The sequence below is a fragment of the Rhinoderma darwinii genome, chromosome 1 (genome assembly GCF_050947455.1).
Source record: "Rhinoderma darwinii isolate aRhiDar2 chromosome 1, aRhiDar2.hap1, whole genome shotgun sequence".
Taxonomy (NCBI): domain Eukaryota; kingdom Metazoa; phylum Chordata; class Amphibia; order Anura; family Rhinodermatidae; genus Rhinoderma; species Rhinoderma darwinii.
The window spans coordinates 39,251,964-39,279,578 of record NC_134687.1 but is presented as its reverse complement, the minus strand read 5'-3'; the positions used below and the strand labels follow the sequence as shown (position 1 = coordinate 39,279,578).

At 40.7% G+C, this 27,615-nt stretch overlaps 1 protein-coding gene across 4 annotated transcripts in view; it reads left to right on the top strand.

Moving 5' to 3' along the window:
• The window catches only part of TMIGD2 (transmembrane and immunoglobulin domain containing 2), a 136,703-nt gene that overhangs the window by 9,675 nt on the left and 99,413 nt on the right, over nucleotides 1-27,615 (top strand). For 2 of the 4 annotated variants that reach the window (XM_075849032.1, XM_075849018.1), the window contains exon 2: nucleotides 27,097-27,480. The gene's annotated coding sequence lies outside the window, so the exon portion shown is untranslated. Of the gene's footprint in view, nucleotides 1-9,355; nucleotides 9,566-27,096; nucleotides 27,481-27,615 lie in introns of all 4 variants that reach the window. The other 2 variants (XM_075849026.1, XM_075849019.1) reach the window with 2 other exon arrangements.

Sequence of the window (27,615 nt, the reverse complement as noted above, 5' to 3'; positions counted from 1 at the left end):
TAGGCCATCAATATCTGATCTGTCAGGGTCCGACACCTGGCACCCCTGTCGATCGGCTGTTTTGAAGGAGCCACAGTGCTCGTACGAGTGCTGCTTCCCCTCCATTTCCTTTACTGCTCACATTGTGAATCACAGACACACTTGTAGCGGCGGTTCACAGTATTACAGCTCTCTCCCATTCAAGTGTATACTGTAATACTGTGAACCGCCGCTACAAGTGTGTCCGCGATTCACAATGTGAGCAGTAAAGGAAATGGAGGGGACGCAGCGCTCGTACGAACATCGCGGCCCCTTCAAAACAGCCGATCTGCGGGGAGACGGGACTCCGCCCATCAGATATTGGTGGCCTATCCTGAGGATAGGCCATCAATTTTTGTGGACTGGAAAACCCCTTTGACACCCCAAATATGATTACTTTATGGAAAGTAGACCCCAAGGTATTAATTTAACGTCATATCAAAGATTTGAAAATCTGCAGTGTAAAATGTCTGCAGCATGCAGATGAGTTTTGTAAAATCTCATCTACTTGCCTTGTACTCCGTGTGTTACATGGTGACTTTGGCCACGACACAGGTCGTCCAACCAAAGATCGCTATGTCCCATAGCCTACACCGCAAGTAATGAAAGTCAATGTGGTCGCGTTGCTGTAGTCGACTACGCTATTCATCCCGTCAAAACTACAGAAGCCTTGCACAACGGAGACAAATTGAAACCATTGGCACCGGATCTGTCACCATTGAAATCAATGATGATGGAATCGGAATCCTCTGGTTTCAGTTTGTGTCAGTCAGGGCTCCGTTCCAACGGAAAGCTCCGTCGGACCGGAGCCCTGACGTGAACATAGCCTTAATTCTGCAGGAAAAGGGACAGCGCATGAATCTCTCCAGTGTGCGTTCCCAGAATATGGCATCCCTCATCTCTGTTTCCTAGACCCATTTGAGTTTGATTTGGGGGCTGAGAGGATGTCGTTATTAACTGCATTCAGACCTGAAATGTCAGCTTTGTATGGAGGTGTACGTTTAGATCCTGAAAGTGACTGCATATATTGGTGGCTTCCTGTGCCATTTACACTGTAACCACAACTGTACGAATATCACTAGAAAATGCCTAGATCTGCAGCACCTCACAGACAAAACACTTTTTATTTCTTTCTGCTTTCGGTTAACCCCTTAATGACTAGCCCTGAAAAGGCTTTGATGACATCTACGTTTTTCAGTTTTTACCTCTCTACCTTTCAGCAGCCATAAGTATTTTTTTTATTTTTTCATTGACGTGGCTGTTTGAGGCCTTGTTTTATGCGAGCGAGATTGTATTATTTTTTTTCGCAGTTTGGGGTTAGAAATTATTTTTACGCCATGAATATAGGAACAAGCAATTCTCTGCATCATTTTTCTTGTTTATTTTTTATTCCATTCATGCTAAATAACTAGTTAGATTAATTCTTCAGGTTATTACGGTCGTTTAGATACTTAATATGTGTAGGTTCTTTTGTTTTTATTTAATGTAGGGGCAATAACATTTATTTTATGCAAAATATGACTCTTTTTGGGGACTTTTTTTAAAAAATTTACTTATTTTTTTGTTACTTTTTTTTAAATTCTATTAAGGGATAACTTTATTTACAACTTAATTGTTTACTTATAATGTATTAGAGTACTCTTGTATGCTAATACATTACACGGTGTCTCTATGACACACGCTGCCGTTAGGGCAGCACATAGTGTGCCCTAACAGCAGGCAAACTGAACAGACAGCCTTGGGGTCCTTTCTAGGTCCCCAGGGCGGACTACAGAGGGATTCCCCGGTCTTTGATCACATCACCGGGTTCCCGATGACGCGATCAAAGAGGGGAGTTCCCTTTGATCATGTGGTGATCAAAGGGTTGAACAGCTAGGGTCCGAATGTTTTCCGACCCCAGCTGTATTTAGCAGGCTGCTCTAAGATCAGGAGCTGTAAGTTACAGCTTCTGCTTAGAGGATGAGCGCTCATCAGCCTCTTCTACAGAGAAGCCAAAACACGTCGCTGTAGATGAAGCACCTGCACTGCCTGCCGTCAAAATACAGTGGGCGGTCGTTAAGGAGTTAAATTTAGTCACCCAAATGTGCTTGTTATCATTGACGTTAATGCCACCTTTTCTTAGTCATCCTAGAGGACACGTTAGGAACGCAAAAACAAGACCTCACACAGCTAATGTTATGGCTATTGAAATGTGGTGAGGCAATTATTTTTAATATTTTCAATAAAAGCATGTACATAATTAAAATACTATCAGAGTTACCCGGTTTTGCATGGGTCTCAATAAGGTAAACCTTTTACTACAACACACATCTTGTCAGTCTGGAGACGGGCTTGGGTCTGCTGGAGAGGCGCTGCTGCTCGTCTGTCTTGCTGAGACTGCAGTCATGCCTCAGTCTGCCGGGGCGTTTCAGAAGCTCGCTGTTGGCTGTGGCGCATTTTGTCTGCCTGGAGACGGGCTTGGGTCTGTTGAGAGGTTTCAGCAGCTCAGGCAGCAGCCACGCGCTTTGCTGCAGGAGTCTTTCATCCAAGTGCAGGGTTCCTATTTGGAGGAATGACAGGTCTGAAAGGGGTTCAATTTATGGGAATTCTGAAATCCAATATAGTATGTACAAAACAGATAAAAACAAGGACATTTATGCAGAAACACCGAAAAAGGCCATACTTACAAATGGACACAGCCAGGTCAGAAACGCTGATGAAGGCCAGTGAGCAGGTGCTTTAAATAATAATAGCCACTCCCACTAGTCTTGAGGGGAGTGGTATGTGGTGCATGGGATGTGTAGTAAGAAATAATAAATGAATAGTGTATGTGCAAGTGTAATAATGTAAGTGAAATATAGGGGGCAGTAATGAGTAAAGTGCCTAAAAAATAAATGAATAATGGGATGCAAGTGTGTGAAACATGGAGGGATAGTGTGTAAGTCATGAGGCGCAACGTGTCTAGCCAGGTAGAAGCCTATTTGTGACGCCTTGATAATTCATAGAGCGGGCTACCCTGCTTGCTAGGCCAAACAACAACACACCATGCTCTCCCAGCATCAAAGACCTGGCTGTGTCCAAAAGAAGCGAATATAAGTAATAATGAAAAATACATGGGGTATTAGTGATCATTTTGGCCAAAAGGACGCAAGCTCGCAATCCACGACAAGGATCCCCAGACTTGCGAGTCCCTAACTGGAGCGAAAAGCTCCTGATGTACAGACAAAACAGATAAAAACAAGGACATTTATGCAGAAACACCGAAAAAGGCCATACTTACAAATGGACACAGCCAGGTCAGAAACGCTGATGAAGGCGAGTGAGCAGGTGCTTTAAATAATAATAGCCACTCCCACTAGTCTTGAGGGGAGTGGTATGTGGTGCATGGGATGTGTAGTAAGAAATAATAAATGAATAGTGTATGTGCAAGTGTAATAATGTAAGTGAAATATAGGGGGCAGTAATGAGTAAAGTGCCTAAAAAATAAATGAATAATGGGATGCAAGTGTGTGAAACATGGAGGGATAGTGTGTAAGTCATGAGGCGCAACGTGTCTAGCCAGGTAGAAGCCTATTTGTGACGCCTTGATAATTCATAGAGCGGGCTACCCTGCTTGCTAGGCCAAACAACAACACACCATGCTCTCCCAGCATCAAAGACCTGGCTGTGTCCAAAAGAAGCGAATATAAGTAATAATGAAAAATACATGGGGTATTAGTGATCATTTTGGCCAAAAGGACGCAAGCTCGCAATCCACGACAAGGATCCCCAGACTTGCGAGTCCCTAACTGGAGCGAAAAGCTCCTGATGTACAGACAAAACAGATAAAAACAAGGACATTTATGCAGAAACACCGAAAAAGGCCATACTTACAAATGGACACAGCCAGGTCAGAAACGCTGATGAAGGCGAGTGAGCAGGTGCTTTAAATAATAATAGCCACTCCCACTAGTCTTGAGGGGAGTGGTATGTGGTGCCTCATGACTTACACACTATCCCTCCATGTTTCACACACTTGCATCCCATTATTCATTTATTTTTTAGGCACTTTACTCATTACTGCCCCCTATATTTCACTTACATTATTACACTTGCACATACACTATTCATTTATTATTTCTTACTACACATCCCATGCACCACATACCACTCCCCTCAAGACTAGTGGGAGTGGCTATTATTATTTAAAGCACCTGCTCACTCGCCTTCATCAGCGTTTCTGACCTGGCTGTGTCCATTTGTAAGTATGGCCTTTTTCGGTGTTCCAGTATAGTATGTGTTCATTCATGGCAAGTCACGAAAGATGGCTGGATTGTTATGGAAACCGTCGTAAAACAAAAATGACTGGGTTGTTATGGGAACCTGGTGTAAAACTGTGAATGAAGAACCTGCAAGCTTCTATTGGCTAATAGGGGTCATCTGATGTGATATGGTGGAGGACCCTTGATGTGGAAGCCAGTGGTGCTATTATTTTATTCGGAATATGGCGAGAACAGTAGGCCTTAGAGAGTTAAAACCTTACAACCTTAGAAAGCGCCTGATTTACTTATGGGCCACATTTGGTGCAGATTGGTCTAGTCGTTTGGTCGTGCATAAAGAGCAAACAACAGACATTCATTTTCATATGTGTGTGTGTGTGTGTGTGTGTGTATGTATATATATATATATATATATATATATGTATATATAAATAAGTGCACGTCACAGGGGGAGAAGTATGGAACGTACTCCATACATTGCGGGCGTACTCCATACATTGCGGGTGTCAGCGGTGTATTACAGCTGACACCCAGCACTAACGGGCAGGAACCGGGATCGTGCTGTTCCTGCCAGTTTAACCCATAAAATGTTCTGGTCAATCGCGACCACAGCATCTGAGGCGTTCTAGAGAGGGGGCGGCCCCCTCTGACAGGTCATCGGCACCCCCCATGATGCCATAGTGGGGTGCTGATAGTTGTCATGGCAGTAGATAACTACTGAGTTGTTGTTTTTTAAACGTTTCAAAACACGTTAATTATTGACCAAGTTATGAAAGTTTTTCGATTTATGCAAATTTTTTCTAAAAGCTTTTTTTTCTATTCACCAAGTGGGCGTTGTATAGAAAAGTGTATGACGCTAACCAATCAGCGTCATACACTTCAATTCATTCCAGCCCAGCTTGATTCATAGGACAGCGTGTTCTCTCGAGATCACGCTGTGACGTCCCTTTATCCCACAGGTCCTTCACCGGAGCCATGGAAGACTGAACAGACATCGCCTCCATCCATGCCAGGACATTTATCCGAACCGGCAGCGGCTGGAGGCAATGTCTGTTCAGTCTTCCTTGCTTCCAGCGAAGGACCTGCGGGATGAAGTGACGTGTCAGCGTAATCTCGCGACATCACGCTGTGCTGTGAATGATGCTGGAATGAAGAAGTGTATGGCACGGATTGGTCAGCGTCATACACTTTTCTATACAACGCCTACTTGGTGAATAGAAAAAAAAGCCAAGTTGGGCATTTAGAAAACATTCGCATAAATCTAAAAATTCTCATAATTTGGTCAATAATAAATGTTTTTTTTTTTTTTACAAAACACAGTAGTTACCTACATCAAAGTGCCTATTAGATTAGGTAAGAGATAGGGAAGTTAGAAACTGGTGACAGAGCCTCTTTAAAATCGAAACTGCTAATTTTTTGTTTTAAAGCCTATGCACACCTTTTTGTAGGCTTTTTTTTTTTTTTAAATCAAATGTATATTTTAGGTGATTATAAAGTTTTTTCAATTGACTTTTATTAAGAATTTTTTTTTTTAGTGTTTTTAGATTGAGCTTTTATTTATCCCCTATACTTAGAATTTGTATCATTCGCTATCAGCCAAATTTGTCTGATAAATGATAACTGACGGCTTGGATGAGAGCGAGTCTTGGGTGTCTCTAACACACAGAATCACAATAATGTCAATCAAATCTATATATGGATCAACTTAGATGTTAACTCAAACACACAGGACCCACTCTAAGTCAAGCCATCAGTTCACTTCACAGACAAATTTGGCTGATAACGAACGATACAGCTTCTATGTATAGAGTATACATAGAAGCTGCATCTGAAAAACGAAACAAGATTTTGAATAAGTCCATTTAATTTTTTTTTATAATCACCTAAATCATAGATTTAATATATATATATATATATATATATATATATATATATATATATAAAATCGGCAGCCTTCCCCATGTAAATGTACGTCCAGAAATAACTGTGGTAGACGTTCACATCAATAAATTTAAAATTGCATCTTTTCTCACAAAACTATCAATGTGCTCAGCTCTTTCTGCTTAGCAGGCTGGTTTGCAGGTTCCCTTTTAATGAAAGTTAATTCTAGGCCAAACATTTTAAGGTTTTGTATTTTATTTATTTTTTCATTTTATTGCTGCAAAGATCAAATTAAAATGGACATTTTTTTTCTCCATATTTTTGTGTGTGATTTTGTTGAGAAACAAAACGAAAATAAATCCATTCTCAATTGAGCTACTTGTACGGGTTATGCATATACCCTTTATGTGTACTGTATGTTCTGCCACAGCTTTTATCTTCCTCTTTGGCTTTCAGTCACTGATGACAAATTGAAATACCCCAGGATATTCAAGGATGGGCATTTTATAGAACTGGCATTTCTCTATTTTGTTGAAAATACGCTGGAAGACTGAACAAAAATAAAAAATGGACCACCATGTGTATTATGTGTGATAGTTTTTGTACATGGGCAACATGGCACTGAGAAAAAAATCAAATAATCCATCATTCAACTGCTTATACGGGTTAGGGGGATGTTTAATATGTGTGTTTTATCATCATATTGGCTATCTTGTATGGCCCTAGGGGTCCATTTTGGGTTTTAGATTACCGGCTTGTCATGGTTACTTTTGTACTCCAGCACTTTATGCCTGTCAATAGTTACTGTTTTAGGTTCTAGCTACCCACGGTGATTTTATAACGTGCATAGGTGACATACAAGAAATAGGCCCACACTTTGGTGCCTGGTGTTGGTTTCTCCCTTCACCCCCTTGCCATGGCCGATTCCCAACCCTCCTGCTTGCTAACAACATAGTCCCTCTAGTAAGGGAAGTCCTGCACGTGTTCTTACTAACTAATAGTAAAGGAAATGGGAAAAACCAGGAATGGCGCCCATAGCATCCACATTACCTGCTTGTATGGTATATATTACAAATGTTAACGACGACCATTTAGCTCTTATTTTCTCCAAGATTTACCATAGTTTTAGACACCATGCTGTCTTTGAAGTAGGTCAGTGTTACCAAAATTACAAATTTGCCACAAAGATGTCACTGTTGAGAAATGTAGACAAGAACGAGTATGTCCTAGATCTGTCTTTTTCTTTTTAATTGCAAAATGAGGGCAACATTTTTTAAATGTAACGTTGCAATTTTAAGGCATAGGCGGTTTCATTGCATTTGTGCCAATTTAGGGTTATTTTCTGCATTCTGTAGAGGAAATGACTGCCGTGAAATGTAGCTATATGAGCTTTTTTATATTTTTTTTTTATCTCAGAGGAAATGAGGGGCCTAATAAAAAAATTAAAAAAAGTTTTCCTGGTAAGCACGAAATTACTGCCGTGCTGGTTGTATAGTACAAAGGCTGCCTTCTGAAAGAGGAATGGCTAAAGTATTTATAGAATCCAGTAAAAAAAAAAAAAAAGTGTGATTCCAGCTCCACTTGGCAACTTCACCAAATGCAGAGGCCCAAAAGGAAAGTGGCTTTGTTACCCAAACACACCATCCGTAGGAAAGGAACTAGCAGTTATGTTAAAAAACAAAGTAATACTTAGGACTATGGTCGCCTGAAACATTTTTTTTTTTTTTTTAATAAGATGTTTTTAGGATAAATGAGTGCTGGTTCATTTCCTTTGTATCTTTTTTCCTTGAACCAGGTATATCATTTTCTCATGAATTTATTCGCTTACAGGACCTGGTCAGAAAGGTCCACAGAAATAGGATCTAAACATCCTCTAAGAGCAACTTCTCCCAACAATCCAGGAGCAATTTGGTGATATACACCATGTCACAAGGCACAAGCGATAACTAAGAGGCTCGTGAACAAAACATTGACATTTTGGGTCCATGGCCAGGAAACTCCCCAAGAACTTAATCCCATTGAGAACCTGTGGTCAATCCTCAAAAAGCATGTGAACAAACAAAAACACAGATATTGTGATCAACTCCAAGCACCGATTGGGCAAGAATGGGTTGCGATCAGTCAGGATTTGTCCCAGAAACTGATATCCAGTGTCTTGAAAAAGAAGGGTCAACACTAAGGGTATGTTCACACGGCAGCGTCCGTTATGGCTGAAATTATGGTGCGGTTTTCAGGAGAAAACAGCACTGTAATTTCAGCCGTAATGGCAAGTGCAGGCGTCTTTTGCTGCGTCAATTACGGACGTAATTGGAGCTGTTTTTCCATGGAGTCAATGGAAAACGGCTCCATTTACGTCTGAAGAAGTGACAGGCACTTCTTTGACGCGGGCGTCTTTTTTTACGCGCCGTCTTTTGTCAGCGGAGCGTAAAAAAATGACTGTCGGCACAGAACATCGTAAGACCCATTCAAATGAATGGGCAGATGTTTTCCGACGCTTTTGAGCCGCATTTTCGGACTTAATTCTGGGCTAAAACGCCTGAATTACGTCCGTAAATAGTGTGTGTGAACCCAGCCTTAATATTGAGTCTTTGCTCAATGATGTATTTTTTAATAAAAGTCTAAAAACTTATGAAGTGCTTATAATTGTACTTCAGTATACCATAGAAACATCTGACTACGGGGTTACTCAGACGAGCATATTAAATGTCTGTGTGCTAGCTGTTAAAAAAAACGGACAGCACACAGACCCATGCAATTTGATGGGGCTGTTCATACTGCCATTGTTTTAACAGACCATGTGCAGGGCCCATGAAAAAATAGAAAATGTCCTATTTTCGTGCATTTTCACGGATCCCTCAATAGACTCAAGTCTATGAGGGATCCGTGAAAACGTGTCCCCGCACGGGACGGGTGTGACTCGGACGTGAAAAACTTCAGTTTTTCACCTCCGAGTTTACAATCGTTCGTCTGAATAAGCCCTTAAAGGTCTAAAAACACTGAAGCGGCAAACTTTGGGTCAGTCTAAAAACTTTTGGCCAGGACTGTAGTCTGTAACCGTAGAGACACATGAGACTGCATAGGAGCTGTAGACTCAAAATGATAGATTATTTAATTAAGACTATTTGCAAAATTCTTTTTTTCAATGTAGATGCATTAGAAGTAAGATTATTACATTACTAGCTCTGTAAAGGTCTTTTATGTGTAAACCTGTATAGCAGTTTATTATAGGACAAAATAAAAATCTACTTGTACAAAGATATGAAAAAAATCAAAAGAAGAAAAAAAGCTGTACATGATACCAGGAAGGAGGTGGTTACACGTGTTCATCTGAGTTGCATCTTATTACTTCTGCATAGAGAAGACTGAAACGTGAAGTCATCTCATCATGGTCATTTGGCTTTACGTAGCTTTATACCTGTTTCTCCGAAGTGAGTATTTTATCTTCTTGTTTTTGCTTAATTTAGAATCCGTGCTCTTAAGGTTAATATATTAGGATGTTAGGAAGTGTTACCGTCAATTTAATGAAATTAAATTAGAATTGTCAGCCTGGTTTGGGATGTTTTATCTGCTTCTACTGCTTTTCATCATGTTTTATACGGTTTTAAAGTGAAGCTTCACCTTCAGTTTTCATTGGCTCAATAGTCGGTGTAAAATCTAATTTCATTTATATTCTATGCTGGCTGTCTGCTGTTGATGGATCTCATTTATACCATTATATTTATTCTAAATAAAAGTTAACAGTATGTGAATATTTGCATAAAGACATTAATGGAATATTGCTTCAATATGCCATCAATGTCCGATTGGTGGGTCAGGTGATTGCCACTTTATTTTAGCAATCGGTAGGGTCACAGCAGTTGGACTCCTATTGATCAGACATTGATGGAATATACTAGTGATATGCCCTCAATGTCCTAAGTCGGATAACCCATTTATTGACAAATGATATTAAGGTGTAAATAAACCAGTCCCACCATCTATTAAAATTAGGACACTACTGTGTATGTACTTAAAGGTGTATACCCATGATATGACATGCTAACATATCGCTAGGATATGGCATACTATTCTGATTAGTGAGATTGAGGGTATGTGCACACGATAGAAGGCATTTACGTCTGGAAAGACAGCCTGTTTTCAGGAGAAAACAGCTGCCTCGTTTCAGACGTAATTCCTCCTCCTCGCATTTTGCGAGGCTTCTCTGACAGCCGTAAATTTTGAGCTGTGCTTCATTGAGTTCAATGAAGAACGGCTCAAATTACGTCTGAAAGAAGTGTCCTGCATATAATGTATATAAGTGTCCTGCACTTCTTTTGACGAGGCTGTATTTTTACGCGTCGTCGTTTGACAGCTGTCAAATGACGACGCGTAAATGACAGGTCGTCTGCACAGTACGTCGGCAAACCCATTCAAATGAATGGGCAGATGTTTGCCGACACATTGTAGCCTTATTTTCAGACGTAAAACGAGGCATAATACGCCTCGTTTATGTCTGAAAATAGGTCGTGTGAACCCAGCCTGAATGTGAATGGGGCTGTCTTGCAGTTCGTTGTACAGAAAACAGCTAGGAGCGCCACTGCAGCAGAAACTGTGAAGGAGCCGTAGGGCTTAAGTAGCTCTGTGGACCCTTTATTCCCAGGACTGTGGCAGTCCTGGCAGTTTTAACCCCACTGATCAACAAATGATAGAATATCCTATCAATGTGCCATGTACTTGTAATAATGTCAAAACCCCTTTAAAGAAACAAACACAGCACATATTAGAACAGATCCATTAGAATGTAACCTACTTGTTGATGGTCTCACAGGTACAACAGTTGAAAAATTGAAAATGGCAAAAACAATGCAAAATGTATTACAAATGTGCTGAATTTGTTAACTGTACAGCCAATGGCAATCGAAGGTAGAGCTTAATTTTAAAGTATACAAACTAAAAAAGAAAATGGACTATAGGTATTTACAATTTACATAGATTTAAATCATAAATTTAGGCTCCATTTTATCTTAAAATTATTCTCTTGTGGCTCTTATTTTGCCTGATTTTTAGGTTGTGTTTACACTAGAGCTAAAACTTTAGCATTATGTGTACCAGTTGTGCTTTCCAACTTCCATGGAGGAAAATGTAAAAAAATAAAAAGACTGTAATTACTGCACTGGAAAGAGAAATCCCCCCTCCCCCCCCTCACAAGCCACAGTCCCAAATACTAGACCGATAAATTGCTCTATAGTGGAGAATTAAAACAACTGCTATGACAATTGAGCCGTATTCATAGAGAAGTCCCTAAATCCTTGTCTACTTCATGCAAATACAGTGAGGCCAGCTAAACTTTAAAATGTATGTTTTTCATGGTTCGCAAAAAACAGATGAAACATATATCAATAATCGTGCAACAGAATACGTGTATAAAGTAGCTAATTTACTTGTGCAAAGTACACAAGCGTCCTTCAAGTGTTAAATCCAAGCCCTATAACTTATACAGCATATACATTTACAGTATAGTTTTCCAACTTTAATGCAGCCTCGATCAGATGATTTGCCTACACTATTTACAGAAAGGAAACTCACCTTTTGTAGCTATAACCCATGTACTATGTCAAATTTTCCAGTTTTATTTAGGTAAAGCTTAAAGGGGTTGTCGGGGATATTTTTTATTTTATTCATTGCAGAACTGAGCACTGCTTCATGTAAAAGTGCTCACCCCCCCCCCCCCAAAACAGTGCAAGGTACAGGACACACATACATTGCATAAAAAGGCTGTCCCCCCTGCATCCAGGTCCAGGGGCATAACTAGGAAAGACTGGGCCCCATAGCAAACTCTTGACTGGGGCCCCCCTGGGTGCCACAAGCAGCCCCCTTATAAATAGTGCCCCCTGTGGAATGTGCCATACAGCCCCGTGTAGACCATGCTATATAGCCCCGCCTATAGACCGTGTCACACCCCATTTGTAGATAGCGCTCCCACCTCCCTCTTGTAGATAGTGCCATACAGCCCCCCTGTAGATATCACCATAAAGCCCTCACTGTATATAGCGCTATACAGCTCCCACTGTCTATAGTGCCACACAGCCCCCCTCCCTTGTATATAGTGCCACACAGCCCCCCCCCTTAGTAGATAGTGCCACACACAGACCCCTGTAGATTTCGCCACACTCATCCTCATGTAGAAAGAGTTACAGCCTTCCCCCTTGTAAATAGTGCCACACAGCCCCCCTTTGTGTATAGTGCCACACAGTCCAACCTTGTGTATAGTGCCACAAAGCAATGGCGCATCCAAGAAAGTTGTATCAGCCAGGGAGATGTCACTCAAACATGGAAAGGTGGGTTTGGAGGCAAGACTATGTGACTCTTCAGGATAGCTGCACCGCCCCATGACTCTCTAATAAGTAATTAGTATATACTGTGCGCCGTTTTAAAAGTGGATTTTAATGATTTTGCTGCATCTGAAAAAAAACATACAAGGGAATGTTTTGAAATATTGTCAGGTCATGTATTACCGCATGGTGGCGGTTCAAGGGGTTAAAACTACCTCACAGATTCCCATCAAATATACAATGAATTAAGAACAATTCAATCTGCCATGCAATTTAGTTATTATAAATATATTCTATATAATTACAGCTCCAGAACCGAGCTCTGACATATATACAGTACCACAACCAAGCTCAGTCCATAAATACAGCACTAGAACCAAGCTCTGACATATATACAGCACTAGAACAGAGCACAGTACATAAATACAGCACCAGAACAAAGCTCTGACATATATACAGTACCATAACCAAGCTCAGTACATAAATACAGCACTAGAACCAAGCTCACTACATATATACAATACCAGGACCAAGCTCAGTACATAAATACATCCCCAGAACCAAGCTCATACGTGTATATACAGCACCAGAACAAAGCTCAGTACTTACATAAAGCATCAGAACCAAGATCAGTACAGATATACAACACCAGAACAAATACAGCTCAATTTAGTGCAAACCCTGCCGTATAGGTTTGTACGGCGTAAAACTACAGCTCCCAGCATGGCCCGAACAATGGGGAGGATATGCTGGGAAATGCTGTTTCACAAAAAAAAAAAATCATACCACCCATCATCTCGCTGCAGATCATACAGTGACTACAGTACTGATTAGAGGCAGAATAAACATTTACATTAAGTGACTCACTGGTGACGTCTTAGATTCTAGTTCTTTTCTTCTCCCTCCAATCCAGACCTCTATGATGGAGTTCTACTGGCCATGACCCGCTATGGCTGCTACTGCGGTAGATACGCCACTGTCCAGGTTCTTATGTGCCAGTCATGGCCAGTTTAGTAGAAAATGGGGCAGCAAGCAAGGTTTTTAACCCATGTGTATGTATACAGTGAAGCTATGTGCAGAGAAGCAGGCAAGTGAGTACCCTGAGTGGAACCAGACCTGGAGCTGTGGAGACTAGGCGGATAGCCACCGGAATCTGAGCGAGGGTCAGCGCCAGAGTGAGGTCTCCAACCAACAATCACAGAATGGCCAGAAACGACAATTCATACAGGAATGAGCACCAGGTGTCCATAATACAAAAGGAGGTAGAGGGAGCAGGCTCTCAGACTATATTGTGAGGCCTGAGTTGTATCATTAGACTAATCTGATATCTTCAGTTTAATTAAAAGAGACAGGCCACATATATAAATTTCATGCAGAGGATGTTCTGGTCAGGTAGTGGGGGTTGAGCCAAACGTATAATAATATATAGCTGAAAGAGATAGGGTGGAAATACATACAATACTCACAGGGCCGCCATCAGGAATTTCTGGGCCCCGTACAGCCAAGATGTCTGCCCCCCTTCATTACCGGGGGTGGGCAACGGAAAGTGTGGCGCTCATGTTTGTACGTTCTACACATTAACTGATTTTGGTGCTGATGTCAATTACAGTGAATGAAACCATGGAGCAGACAGTGACCGGTTAATGCTCTGGATTTCGATCTATTTAGCCAAAACATACCCGACTGTATGGCATATAGTGGGATATGTCACCCTGGAGAAACTACTGAAGTCACTGTCCATGAACACAGCTGTAGCCTTCTACTAGCGCTCTTCCCAGGGACTATGGCGCTGTTCCTGATGTCCATATACGTAAAGTGACGTTCGAAGCTTTGCAAAGCCTGAGTCCACGGCCGGAGCGCCGGCAACGCTCTGGCCAGGGATTCCGTCCCTGGAGAATCCCCTGACGTCACTTTACATATATGGACAGTGATGTCAGGAGCTTCCCCAGGGACTAAGTCCATGGGTAGAGCACTTGTGATGCTCTGCCTGGAAACTCCGGAATATCAAAGTCTACTACGCTATTCCATCCTACAAAAATAAGGTTTACCGACGTCTACCAGCCCGACTTACGCTAAAAGGACATAATGGAGCCCTGCCAATGATCGTCTACGTTGTTTATAGTGTACGTTAGGAGATTTTCTGACGTACATGATAAACTTAGGGCAACAACATGATGTGAAGGGGCCTTAAGGGAGGGGGAAGCGCATGTGAGGATGTGAGGAGAACTGATGCTCCGTTCTTACATTGCCATTAAAGTTCAATGTGTTTTTCCACAGCAAAAATCGGAGGCTCTCCCTTTGATTTCTGACGCAGATGTGCCACAAGCGTGTAGCAGATCTGCACAAGAATAAGGCCCTGTTCACACAGAGTTTTTTTTCCGCATTTTTTGCGGCGGAAACCGCATTGAAAACTGCAGCAAAAAACAGCCAAAATACCCATCTATTGATTTCAACGGGAGACTAAGGCGTTTGTCTCCCGTTGAAAAAGAAGCGACATGCCATTTCTTCAGGCATTACCGTCTCTGACCTCCCATTGACATCAATGAAAGGCAGAGAAAGCCTGAAGGAATTTCGAGGCAGATTTTTCTGCCTGCAAAAAACTGTGTGAACAAGGCCTGAGTCCCATTGTCATTCAAAGTTGATTATCCTCGGCTTTTCCATGCAAAATAATTAGCATGTTACTTATTGCTGTGCTGGATTTCTTTTCATGGTGCGGACAAAAATACACATGGAAAATTATTTGGAGCATGTGAACTGGGTTGCGGAAGCCTCATATGCATGGGATGCAGAATCATCGGAATCCATATCAAATCCAACATGTGTGAACGGGGCCTTAGGGTGAGTTAAAGAAACCTCTGTTAGGACAAATGCACACGATACTTATTACGTGCAAATTTTACACTGCAAATCCGCAGTGTAACACAGTACCAGCAAAGTAAATGAGATCAAGAATGTCACTTCTTGGGACGTTTTTGGAGCCGTTTTTCATTGACTCCATTGAAAAACAGCTCCAATAACGTCCGTAAAATACGCCGGGAAAGTTCGAGTTGCTACAAAAATGTAGCAACTCGCATTTTTCGCGGCGTATTTTACGGACGTTATTGGAGCTGTTTTTCAATGGAGTCAATGAAAAACAGCTCCAAAAACGTCCCAAGAAGTGACATGCACTTATTTTTCGCGGGCGTCTTTTTACGCTCCGTATTTTGACAGCAACGCGTAAAATTACACCTCGTGGGAACAGAACACCGTAAAACCCATTGCAAGCAATGGGCAGATGTTTGTAGGCGTATTAGAGGCATTTTTTTCAGGCGTAATTCGAGGCGTAAAACGCCCAAATTACGTCTGAAAACAGTGCGTGTGAACATTCCCTTACAGTTGGGCCACTCCAAAATTAATGCCATACAGAAGAAACGGAGTACAAAGCCATGTGTATAAAAGTATAACAATTTTATTGACATGAAAGCTAGACAAACAAATAAAAATTGGTATCAAAACAGAGAAGACTCTATAAATGTTCGCATGTACATGACAGGATAACAGAACCTCTGCTATAGACAAAGTATACATTAGTCTCCATATTAGGGATGTAAAGAATAGGTGGTGCAGTAGCCTGAGAGTGGCGATATCCTATCCAAAAGTGCAAGTGCATGTAATTTGGACAAAACAGTCCATATAAAGATAGGAGAAGCCAATAGTATCAGGAATGAAACCGCACCTTACCCATCTCAGTGGTCCTAAAAGCCTGCACGTCATGTGCAAGACCCCAACACGCGTTTCGCGATCAGTGCTTCCTGAGGGGGTGTATAGTGTCCTATTGCAGCGATTGCTTCTTAAATAGGGTATGTCACAGGTGTTTTGAATTAACTAAGCGCCAATGAGTACTCGGCACATATCCATTGGCGTAACCGGAAGCGAGGTATGCCCGACTTCCGACCCCGAGTGCTGTAGCGTACATCCAGGTTCCTGACGCGTACCAGGAATTCCGGTCATGCGCAGTGCACTATAGGAGGCAGGAACAGGGCAGACATCAGCGCCGGCCGCAAACATACAGAATGCGCACCTCATTGGTCGGCTGTAAAAGGTAGAGTATTAAAGGTAATGTGTTGCCAGCAAAACATGTTTTTTTTTTTTTAGTTAAACAATTAGTGTGTAGGTGATTAAACATTGTTCTAATTTTTTTTATTTTTTTCACGAGTCAGGAAATATTATAAATTGGATTCAATTTATAATATTTCCCAGCACTGGTCACTAGATGGAGCAATTCCCAAAATTGCAGCATTGCATGTGGTAAAGCAACCACATTGCTTTATGCTGCAAAATTGGGAAAAAATCCCTCGCTCTAGTGAGCTCTCAGAATCCCCCCCCTCCTTTATCCTGGCTAGTGCCGGGAGAAACGAGGGGTTTGAACGGTCTAACCTCCTACACTGTGTGTCGCCATTTTTTGAGCTAACACACAGTGTAGAAGGTTTACATACACTAGTAAACACACACTGAAACACGAACATACATAGAAATCACTTACCTGCTCCAGTCGCCGCCGCTCCCTCCGGTCCGTCCGCTCCGTCTGCTGCCACTGCTCCATGTGCACAAGTCCGGAAGCCGCGACCGGAAGTAGTAATCTTACTGTCCGGCCGCGACTTCTGGTCCACAGGAAAATGGCGCCGGACGGCGCGCATTTCAAATTGGACTGTGTGGGAGCGGCGCATGCGCCGTTCCCACATACACGGCGTACACCATAGTGGATGGAATGGGCCCCGTTCGCATTCCCTATGGGACTGGAGCTGCCGTATTCCATGTCTGTATGTGTCGTTAATCGACACATACAGAAATGGAAAAAAAAATGGCAGCCCCCATAGGGAAGAAAAAGTGTAAAAATAGAAAAAAGTAACACACAAACACACAAATAAATATAAATGTTTTTAATAAAACCCTAACATAAAACTGATATAAAAAAAAAAAATTTGGTGACACTGTTCCTTTAACGACCCAATCCTTCCCCACCAACTCAAAGAACATATCTCAGTGCAAAACCGAGTGCTATGTCGTAGTATTGGTGATCTATTGAGAGATACATATCTGCATTTGATTGGTGGCAGAGTAAACTACAAAAAAGGGGAAAAATACAGAAAATATATAAAACTGCCTCCCCCACAGTGCTACATACGTGATCATATTACAAAAGTGAAAACAGGTTATCCCTTAAGGATAATTATTTTTAGGAAAAACTAGGTGATGTTACACAGAAATTTAGAATAGCATGTCATTCTGCAAAATTACATTCAAAACTACTTTTGAATATAAGTAAAGTAGAGCTACGCAGTATCCATAAAAACTGTTGCTGTAAATAGACATATCGTTGCAATAAAAATACCATTGCAGCAAATAAACAAAAAGAGCTAAAAACAAACTGTGCTGTGTATAAATAAAAGTGTATGAAAAAGAGCATATTATTTTGGGAAGGGTAAAAACAAGAAGGGAATAGTAAGCCTATATCATCAAATACAATAACAAAGTTATTATCAAAGAATGTGTATATATATATATATATATATATATCAGTAATCCCAATCTTGATGCGAGGAGAAGAGAGGTTTTACTGCGACCTTCCGCATCTATATCATAGACATCATGTATATTTCGGATGTTTGTATATTTCTTATGTAGGAGCAATCAAGCTGGAAAGAGTTGGTACATCAGATACCTAATAGAACATATAATACAAGACACAAAAATAATTAAAAAGCATTCTTGGTGATAAGAATATATTACTATAAAAATGGAGCAAAGCATGTCAATTTATGTTGCGTTTCCGCTTGCGAATTATTTCTGACTAGTTTAAAAATAAATAAAAAATCTGCAGCATAAAACCTGCACCTATTTCCGCATCAAAATGTAAAAACCGCACCTAGAAACGTATATAAAAAAAACCGCACTTTTACCTGCGGAATTACCTGCGGATTTTGTGCGCCAAATTCCTCAATGTGTGCATTACAGAATTTGCTAGGGATTTACAGCAAATTAACCCTTTACATTGTAAAGGATGAAATACGTTACAATTCTGCAACATAATAGGCATGCAGCTGATTTAACCCCTTCCCTCCATTTTTCGGATTTTCACTTTTGTTTTTTCCTCCCCACCTTCCAAAAGCTATCATTTTTTATTTTTCCGTCTATATAGCCATATGAGGGATTGTTTTTTGCGGGACAAGTTGTAGTTTTTCATGGCACCGTTTATTGTACCGCATAATGTACTGGGAAGCTGTTTGTGGGGTGAAATGTTCAAAAAACAGCGATTATGCAATTTTTTGGGGGGTTTTGTTTTTACGGCATCCATCAGGCAGTAAAAACAATATATTCACCTTATTCTACAGGTTGATACGATTACGGACATACCAAATTTATATGTTTTATTTTATGTTTTAGCACTTTTAAAAAAAATAAAACTTTGCTAAATTTAAAAAAACGTTTGTGTCGCCGTATTCTGAGAGCCATAACTTTTTTATTTTTCCATCAATTTAGCGATGTGAGGGCTTAAATTTTGCAGGGCGAGCTGTAGTTGTCACTGATACCATTTTGGGGTTTATGTGACTTTTTGATCACTTTCTTGGAGCGCTAAGGTGACCAAAAACCTTACATTTGTGTGTTTTATATATATATATATTTTTTTACGCCAATCACTGAGCGGGTTAAACAACGCTATATTGTGAAGGTTCAACTTTTAAGGACGCGGCGATACCAGTTATGTTAACTTTTTTTTTTTTGAACATCGATTTAGGGAAAAAATGTGAAAAAGTTTTATTTTTGAACTTTTAATACTTTATTATTTTTTTTGAACATAAAAAAAACTTTATTTAACTGTTTTTTACTTTTTTTTATTAGTCCCCCTAGGGGACTTGAACAGCGATCCGCTGCAATGATCATTCACTGCATGATATACTGCAATACTAATGTATTGCTGTATATCGTGATTCTGACAGTCTCCCTTGAAGCCCTGCCGGCGATTGACCGCGGCATTTAAGGTGTTAAACCGGCAGAATCAAAGTGATCTTTGATTCTGCCCGTTGCAGTGAGGTGTCGGCTGCGTAACACAAACGTCACCCGCTGTGTATGGAGCGAGCTCAGCCCGTGAGCTCGCTCCATACTTCCCATGTATACCTAACCCGTATCACGTACAGTTACGTGATATTATAAATCAGCAGCACGTCCTAAATTCCTTGCAGATTTTTTTTATGCTTCACGTGAGTTAGGGCTTATTTAGACTAACGTGTTAATCGTCCGAGTGAAGGACGTTTTTTTAATGGCCGTCACACGGCTGCATATATTTCTATGGGGTTATTCACACGGTCGTTGATTTAACAGACCGTGTGAAGGGCCTGTAAAAAAATAGGACATGTCCTATTTTTTTGCATTTTCACGGATCCCTTTGAAAACGGGTCCCGCACGGGTGCAAATCAGCCGTGAAACACGGCCATTCATCACAGCTGATTTCACACACGTTGGTCTGAATAAGACTTAGGCCGGACTCACACGACCGTGTTCAGTCCGGGATATACGGTCCTTATGTCGGAAGTATTTCCCGGACTGAACACACTGCAGGGAGCCGGGCTCTTATCGTCATCGTTATCTATGACGCTAGGAGTCGCTGCCTTGCTGCGGGAAAACTGTCCCGTACTGAAAACATGTTTTCAGTACAGGACAGTAGTTCCGTGGAGAGGCAGGGACTCCCAGTGTCATAGATAACTATGATGCTAGGAGCCCGACTCCCTGCAGTGTGTTCGGTCCGGGAAATGCGGCCGACCTGCGGACCGTATATCACGGACTGAACACGCTCGTGTAAATCCGGCCTTATATTGTCATTTGTAATGAATTTTCAGTGCGCAATCCGCACCAAAAATAGGAGACAAGTGGCCTTATTCAGACGTCCATGTTCGGTCTGTGATATACGGACCGTGTATCGGCCATATTTCCCGGACCAACCACAGTTCATTGAGCCAGGTTTCTAGCATCACAGTTATCTATAATCATAGGAGTCCCTCCCTCCCCGTGGGAATACTGTCCCCAGTACTGTAATGAAAGCATCATTACAGTATGGGACAGTATTCCCGCAGAGAGGCAGGGACTACAACTGTGATGCTAGGAGTCTGGCTCCATGAATTGTGGTCGGCCTGTGAAATACGGCCGAAAACACGCTCCGTGTATCACGGACTAAACGCGGCTGTCTGAATAAGGCCTTAGTCTAGTTACACAGTGCGGTCAAATCCTATTTTTTTTGCCACAATTTTTGCAAAATCACGTCAAAAACATGATTTGACCGTACTGTGAGAATATAGCCTAACAGCACAATTTTTTCATATTTTGTATCCTTTTTTTATGCAATTTACATAATCGCGGCGCAAATCACGCGGTTTCATATAATTGCGGCAAAATGGCGCCATTTTTGAACGCACTACGTGTGTAGTGTAATGTACTCTAGCAGCGATCAAAGCTGCAAGTCTAAGGCTGGGTTCACACGACCTATTTACGGACGTAATTTGGGCGTTTTAGCCCTGAATTACGTCCGAAAATGCAGCTCAAAAGCGTCGGCAAACATCTGCCCGTTCATTTGAATGGGTCTTACGATGTTCTGTGCCGACGGTCATTTTTTCTACGCACCACTGTCAAAAGGCGGCGCGTAAAAATGACGCCCGCGTCAAAGAAGTGCCTGTCACTTCTTCAGACATAAATGGAGCCATTTTCCATGGACTCCATGGAAAAACAGCTCCAATTACGTCCGTAATGGACGCAGCGAAAGACGCCTGCGCATTACGTCTGAAATTACGGTGCTGTTTTGTCCTGAAAACAGCACCGTAATTTCAGCCGTAACGGACGCTGCCGTGTGAACATACCCTAAGTGTCCCCTAGTGGGACAAGTAAAAAAAGTAAAAAAAAAGTAATAAAAATGTTTTAAAAAAGTGTAAAAATAAAAGTTTTAAGTTCTATAAACAAACACTTTCATTTTTTTCCTATAATAAGTCTTTCATTATAGGAAAAAAATGAACACGTTAAAAAAAGTACACATATCTGGTATCACCGCGTTCGTAACGACCCCAACTATAAAACTATAATGTTATTTTTCCCGCATGATGAACACCCCAAAAAAAATCAATAAAAAACTACACCAGAATCGCTATTTTTTGGTCACCACCCCTCCCAAAATAGACAATAAAAAGTGATCAAAAAGTCGCATGTACCCGAAAATAGTACCGATAAAAACTACAACCCGTCCCGCAAAAAACAGCTTTTTTGACTGAAAAATAAAAAAGTTACGGCTCTCAGAATATGGTGACACAGAAAATAAATTATTTTCTAAATAAGTGATTTTATTGCGCAAACGCTGCAAAACATAAAAAAACTATATACATATGGCATCGCCGTAATCGTACCGACCCGCAGAATAAAGTAAAATTGTCATTTATAGTGCACGGTGAACGCCGCAAAAAAGAAACTAAAAAACATTGTCAGAATTGCTTGTTTTTGGTCAACCGGCTTGCAAAAAAATGTAATAAAAAGGGATCAAAAAAAATCGCATGTACCCCAAAATGGTACCAATGAAAAGTACAGATTGTCCCGCAACAAATAAGCCCTCACACAGCTCCGGTGGTGAAAAAATAAAGAAGTTCTGGCTCTCAGAATAATGCGATGCAAAATGTGCAGTATTTTCTAAAAGCGGGTAACATCCGACACCATTTATCAGTGCGACACCGGCCACATATCTATGAATTATTATTTATTTACCGCATTATTATACCCTCTTATTATGCCCTGATGTACTCCGCACAGATTACACATACCCTGATGTTCTCCGCACAGATTACATATACCCTGATGTACCCCGCACAGATTACATATGCCCCCACATTATAAACTGAAATACCAGCGAAACCCAAAACAGAAAAACTACCAAGCAAAATCTGCGCTCCAAAAGCAAAATGGCGTCCCTCCCTTCTGAGCCCTGCAGCATACCCAAACAGCAGTTTGCGCCCACACATATGGCGTCGCCATACCCGGGAGAACCCGCTTAACGATTTATGAGGTATTTGTCTTCAGTGGCACAAACTGGGCACGACATATTATGGACTAAAATGGCATACAGTGGAAAATTGTAATATTCACACCATCCGCTGTGCATTAACCCCTTTGAGCACTATGACTTAATAGCACGTCATGGTGCGGGGGTTGATGTATGGAGCGGGCTCACGTGCTGAGCCTGCTCCATATGCTGCGGGTGTCAGCTGTGTATTACAGCTGACACCCGAGACTAACGGACAGGAACAGCGATCGTGCGGTTTCAGAAGCCTTTAAAGATAACAATATACTGCAATACATTAGTATCGCAGCATATTGTACCCGCGATCCAATGATCGCTGGTACAAGTCCCCTAAGGGGACTAATAAAATGTGTAGAATAATTAAAGTTATTAGTAGTGAGAAAGAAAAAAGTTTAAAGTTAAAAAAAAAACTGTAATGTAAAAAAATAAACCGAATTGATATCGCTACGTCCGTAAAAGGCCAAACTATTACAATATACCATTATTTAACTCGCACAGTGAACACCATAAAAAACTTAAATAATTTAAACTGCCAAAATCGCTGTAGTTTTCGTTTTTACCGCACGGCGAAAGCTGTAAAAATTATTTTACTATATTTTCCTATTTTTTTTCAGTTTCCCAGTACTTTTTATAGCACTTTAAATGGTATCAATAGAAACTATAATTCCTCCCGCAATAAATAAGCCCTCACATCACTCTACTGACGGAAAAAGAAAAAAGTTATGGCTCTTGGAAGGCGGGGAGTGAAAAACGAAAATAAGAAAGCAAAAAATGGATCAGTCCTGAAAGGGTTAATTCATTTCTAATGAAAAAAAATGTATGACCCCCATGTGAGGTATTTCCGTACCCGGGAGAAATTGCTTTACAAAAATTGGTTATTTATTTCTCCTTTATAACTTGTGAAAATGAGAAAATGCAACATTTTAGTGGAAAAAAATTGTGATATTAATTTTCTCGGCCTAATTCTAATAAATTCTGCAAAAGACCCGTGGAGTCTAAATGCTCACTATACCCCTAGAAAAATTCCTTGAGGGGTGTTTCCAAAATGGGGTAACTTGGGGGGCTTCCACTGTTTTGGTCCCTCCAGGGCGTTGGAAAGGCGGCATGGCGCCGAAAAACAATCCAGCAAAATCTGTGCTCCAAAATCCAAATGGCGCTCCCTCGCTCCTGAGCACTGCCATGGGTCCAATCAGCAGTTTTATACCACATATGGGGTATTTCCTTAGTCAGGAGAAAATGCTTTACAAATGTTGTGGTTCTTTTTTTCCTTTATTCCTTGTAAAAATGTAAAATTTCTATGCTTTTTCAGAAAAAAAGTTGATTTTCATTTTTACTGCCTAATTCCACTAAATTCTGCAAAAAACCTGTGTGGTCAAAATGCTAACTATACCCCTAGATAAATTCCTTGAGAGGTGTAGTTTCCAAAATGGGGTCACTTTTGGGGGTTTTCCCCTGTTTTGGTCCCTCCAGGGTGTTGCAAACGCGACATAGAACTGAAAACCAGTCCAGCAAAATCCTTGCTCCAAATCCAAATGGCGCTCCTTCCCTTCTGAGTCTTGCTGTGGGTCAAATCAGCAGTTTATTACCACATATGGGATATTGCCGTAATCGGGAGACATTGCTTTACATATGTTGGGGTGCATTTTCTTTATTATTTCTTGCAAATATTAAAAATTTCTGTAGTTTCAGAAAGAAAGTAGATTTTCATTTTTACAGACTAATTCTAATAAATTTAGCAAAAAACCTGTGTGGTCAAAATGCTAACTATACACCTAGATAAAATCCTTGAGGGGTGTAGTTTCCAAAATGGGGTAACTTTTAGGGTGTTTCCACTATTTTGGCACCACAAGACCTCTTCAAACCTGACAAGGTGCCTAAAATATATTCTAAAAAAAAGGAGGCCCAAAATCCACTGGGTGCTCCTTTGCTTCTGAGGCCGGTGTTTCAGTCCATTACCACACTAGGGCCACATATGGGATATTTGTAAAAACTGCAGAATCTGGGCAATAAATATTGAGTTGCATTTCTCTGGTAAAACCTTCTGTGTTACAAAAAAAAATGTATTAGAAATTAATTTCGGCAAAAAAAATAAAATTTGTAAATTTCACCTCTACTTTGCTTTAATTCCTGTGAAATGCCTAAAGGGTTAAAACAGTTTTCAAAATGGGGTGACTTCTGGGGATTTTTTAATATATAAGGCCCTCAAAGCCACCTCAGAACCAAACTGGTCCCTGAAAAAAATAGGGTTTTGAAATTTTCTTTTAAATATGAGAAATTGCTGCTAAAGTTCTAAGCCTTGTAACGTCCTACAAAAATAGAAGGACATTCAAAAAACGATGCAAACATAAAGTAGACATATGGGAAATGTTAACTAGTAACTATTTTTTGTGGTATTACTATCTGTTTTACAAGCAGATACGTTTAAATTTAGAAAAATGCTAATTTTTGCAAATTTTTTCTAAATTGTGGTGTTTTTCAGAAATAAATACCAAAATTATCGACAACATTTGTTCACTAACATAAAGAACAACATGTCACGAGAAAACAATCTCAGAATCAATTCGATAGGTAAAAGCATTCCAACGTTATTACCACATAAAGTAACACATGTCAGATTTGAAAAAATCGGCTGGGTCCTGAAGGCCAAAACAGGCTGGGTCCTGAAGGAACTAAGTATGGGGACAAAAAGTCTTATACTTGTCCAAGAGGCAACTAATATGGGAAACAAATACAGTGTCAAAAAAAATTGCTAATGATCCGGAACATAATATTCCTTTATTTAAGCAGTGAAATAATAAATCAGAAATTATAAAATGTAGTCTCACAGCAACAAGCATTGATGTTAGGCTCATGTTCACAGCAAACCCACGCACACGGACTGTGTATGTCAGCACATAGGTTACGGACCTGTAAGCACTCTGCGCCACTGTATGGTGCCTCCTTTAGATATCGTATTCTTCCCTATATGTAATGCTTTTAGAGGAAAAGGTCTCCGTAATATGGCAACCAATAGCGCATACCAACATTTTTTTGACAGATTACCTATAAATCCATGAGAACAAAAACCTCCATATGCTTCTGTGTAAAATCAGTCATAGTCATAGCAGTCTATAGATACCATATTACAGATCCAAACAACAAAGATTCATAATACGGCCGTGTACATGAGGCATAAATGGGGGAAATAGAGTAAGTAAAAATAGATGTAATGTGGTGAAACGAATGCGACATCAAAGTTGTGCAGAGCCCAAACGCTACTACGACATCAAGTATAAATATAGCCACAATAGAACGTCCCAATATCTTTGCAGGTGCATTTCCCGCAATGTAAAAGTGCAGAAGCTAGAAAAAGAACAAAATATAAGCATATTCAATAAAGGCAACGGTATTCGTTTAGTACGACAATTTATGTGTTTTCATTTAGAGTGATTAGAAAAAAAGCTCTCATGCACACGACTGCCTTACAGATCTGTGTGCGATGGAGCCATAATAAGACTGCAATGGGATCATACTGTACTTAAGATTTTATATGGAATCTGTGCGAAAAATTGTTCCATTGAATGCCATATTATGGAGGTATGCTCAGCAGAATATGGTGCCTCACATACCACGTACTCACGTATGGTGCCTACAAGTCTTTAGTTTGGATTTGTAGTGAGTCCATGTGCCACCATACAGCGTACGTGCACCCAGCATTGTCTTTTCTATGAGTCCTTAGTCATAGAGAAATCATGTGACTGTTACACCCTAGTTGTTAATTTTTAGAAAACATTTGTGGTCTATGGACTTTTCAGACGGAGGGTGGGTGTCCACTCTATTAGTAATGTGCTTCAATGTATTATGTTTCATAGGCTTTTAAATATTTCCAGTTACTTAGGAATAGCATTGCTTACTATACCTGTTGTATTGTAAAGCGGAGGGAGAGTGAACTGTAGGCAGGGCCGGACTAAGATCGTTGGGGACCCCAATCCGACCTCTTGGACCCAGACCCCACCTGCCTCCTTATCATGGCCACATATAAGAGAGGTCACATGCACATGGCCTTCTCCACTAAACTCTATGTGAATTACAGAGGCAGCCGAGTCAGTGATTCCCTTCGACTTCAATGGAGAGAGCCACTTAAATGTGAGGCCGCTTCTCCACCTCTTATAGCCTGAATAGACCACCAAGCGACTACCGTTTTCCTGAGTGCTGGGGATCCCAGAGGGGAGCAGTCTATGGGCACTCTCCAAATAAATAGTGAGTGTCAGGGGCATAACTAAAAAATTCTAGGCCCTATAGCTAATTTTTGAAAGGCCTTGTAAAATTGCAACTTCCACTATGGTCTGGACTATAATGAGGTTTCATGCGAGTTTGGATTGGAAGAACTGTCCTGGTAAAGGAATGTGGGTGGTAGAGGCACCCTAGGTCCCCGAGGTGGACCACACACTCATTTATGACTTCTATATGATCTGGCCCTGATTGTGGGGACATCCGCTGTTCTGACAGTTGGGAAATGTTTTTAGAGATTGGTAGTTGCACTATGTTTAAATTAATTCTTTGTTATTTGCTTATTATACAGACTCGGTCTTAGGGGAGCTAAATATTACACAGTATCCAAAGATCTTAAATACTTCTTCTGGGGACAAAGCCAAAATCAGCTGCGACTGGAGTACCGAAGATGTTCAACAGATCAGAGTTCAATGGAAAAAGTATATTTCAATTGCTGGAGATGATAATGGAACTGTGCTATGTTCTGTTCTGAGGACTGTGCAAAGTAACAATTCAGAAAAGAGCAATAATAAAATCACTTGTAATGTGGTCAATAATACTGCACTGCTGACTATAGATTGAGTCACAAAGGATGACGATGGGCTGTATTTCTGTGAGGTTATTATCGAAATACCAGAACTGGCAAAAGCAACAGGGAATGGTACACAATTAAACGTCCAGGATGATATTCGAGGTAAGTAGACATAGTTGTACTATGAATGGGGTATTAAAAGGGTTCTTTTATCTGGGCAAGCCATTTCCATATTTCCTAATAGGACATATGAAGGTTATAGTGGGGGTTCCACCGCTCGGGACCGCCCTCTTTGAG